Consider the following 2548-nt stretch of genomic DNA (forward strand, 5'->3'; position numbering starts at 1 on the left):
AAATACATTGAGAAACTGTGGGAACAAACACTTTTCAACCAACAGTTAAGATACTGAGTTAGGGAACCCTTCTAGTTTTCAAGATACATTGATCTTGGCTTCTCCATTTGCTTGAGGTATATTGAAATATAGACTGCAGTACCTAAGCTGGTAGCAAAGTAGGAGTTAGATATTACCTAGCATTTCACTATAAGATTCTGCCTGACTTAAAATAGGGATGAAATTTTTATTTTCCTGTATCGGATAAAAAAAAAAAAGTACCCTCACCTCCAGATACTATTTGAAAAATATTGGCACTCCATGTCTTTCATACCAAATACAGTTCCTCATTTCACTTTATCATCCACATATATTGCTTTCTATTGCTTTTTATACTGATCAGTTACATATAATCCAAGTACATAAAGCTATATTTAACATTAAGACTGAATTCTGAAATCAAGATATATATATCATTAGTTTAGGATCTAAAAATTTGAGAATGCCTTAGATCCAAATTACAGTCTCTCACATTCTGTCTGTGTCTCTCTCTTCCTCTATTCTTCCTTGTTCCCTTCTACTTCTCTCTGTCCTCTTTTTCAATTGTCCCCGCCCCCTTGAATATTTTACAGCTTTTAAAATAATTACACACAGATAGTAAAGATGGTAGAGAAAAGAATTCTTCACTGGCAAAATGAGGTAAGCTATATACATACATATTTGATAATCTCTCAGCCCCTGCTGGCCAGCATCCATTGTTCCAGTAAAGCAAAGGATTTACTTCAGGGGTTCTTGTCTCTTGTCTTATTGTTGCTGGTTCCCTCTAACCAAACACCACAGATTCTTCACACAGAAGGCCCAGTACAGTCTTTGCTTCCCATTGAAACTTTACAATCCAAGCCTCCTTTGTGTGTACTCCTCTCAACATTCTTATCCTGTAGGCCCACAAAACAGTTCACCAAGCCCACCAACACCCAGTGTTTTTTTTTTCCCAAAGTTCCAAATTCCTTCCACAATCCTCTCCAAAACAACATGATTTGGTCTGTAGCAGCAATAACCCAATTCTGGTTCCAACTTATCTTAGTTAAGGTTACTATTGCTGTGATGAAACATGGAGGCCAAAAGTAATCTGGGAAGTAAAGGGGTTATTTTACTCACATTTCCATATAACAGTTCATCATCAAAAGCAGAGAGGGCAGGAAATCAAGCAACAAAGGAGTCTGGAGGCAAGAGCTGTTGCAGACACCACAGGGATGGGAGTGGGATGTGTTACTTGGTGGCTTTTTCTTTTGGCTTGCTCAACCTACTTTCTCATAGAAGCTAGGATAGCCTCATCCACAATGAGCTGGATACTTTTCCATCAATCACTAATTAAGAACTTTCCTTATAGCTGAATATCATGGAGATATTTCCTCAATTGAGGTTTCCTTCTCTCAGATAACTCTAGCTTATATTAAGGTGACATAAAACTAGCCATCATAAAATCTATGTTCATTAGGAAGATAATCTGCAATTTTAATTTTTATTTTGTTTTTATCTGAAATCTTTGGTTTCATGGCTATCAATCAGATTACCATGCTTTGATATCACAGCAATACTGGCTGCTGTTTGGGGGCTTCAGGTTGATAGTAAGTTTTCCAAGACCTTAATATATATCATTTATTTATTTGAAACCACATACATTTTTATGTTCACAATTAACATTATAACTCATTTTGGAATTACCTTCACAGTATTCCATATATTTTCATTTGTTGTCTCTTCATTTTCTTTCATTCTAGTAATTTTAAATTTTCATTCTTGGTTTATTCAATTGCGTGATGCTTTATTTGCCCTAGTTTGTGAAATTTCTATAGCTACTATTGCTGCTCATATCTAGCTTTATTCCATCGTGGTCAGGATACACAGTTACTTCAATTTTTCTATATTTGTTGAGATTTTCTTCTTATTCTAACATGGCATCAGTTATGGAGAAAGTTCTATGGATTTACTAATATGAATGTGTGTTCTTCTAGTACTGTGAGAGCTAACCACCAGGGAGGAAGCATCCAAGTTGGTACCAACTTGATTGCTCTGTGTCAAAGTATGTGGTGTCTTCAGCAACCAGTCCTGAGCATCAAGTTCTACTTGGCAATCAAGAATATTGCCAATGGTCTATATTGCTTTGAGGGTTTCTGGACATCCATTACCAACAACTCAAGGGAAGGTATCTTATCCCTTATGTAGCTATGGAATTTTTTGGTGACAATCTGTGGCTTTTGAGAGAAACATTTTATAAAATGTAAGAGTCTTCTGGACAGGAAAATGATATTTGCACTTATGAATTCACAGAAGCTATCCTTACCTACACAAGATCAAGTCAGGCAACATGATAGCATGGAGTAGGGAGAAGTTCACAAATCTGTGCCCCTAACTTAAGGAGCTATTGACACTTAATGACTTCTAAGGCCATCTTTCTGTAAGTGTATGGCCCCTGGTAGATTGACCAGGTTACAGGGGATGGTCCCCACACAAAGTATGTCAGCAGTACATACTGGACATGATGTTTTTTTTTTAAAGAAAAAGATTC

The sequence above is a fragment of the Acomys russatus genome, chromosome X, assembly GCF_903995435.1.
Source record: "Acomys russatus chromosome X, mAcoRus1.1, whole genome shotgun sequence".
Classification (NCBI taxonomy): Eukaryota; Metazoa; Chordata; class Mammalia; order Rodentia; family Muridae; genus Acomys; species Acomys russatus.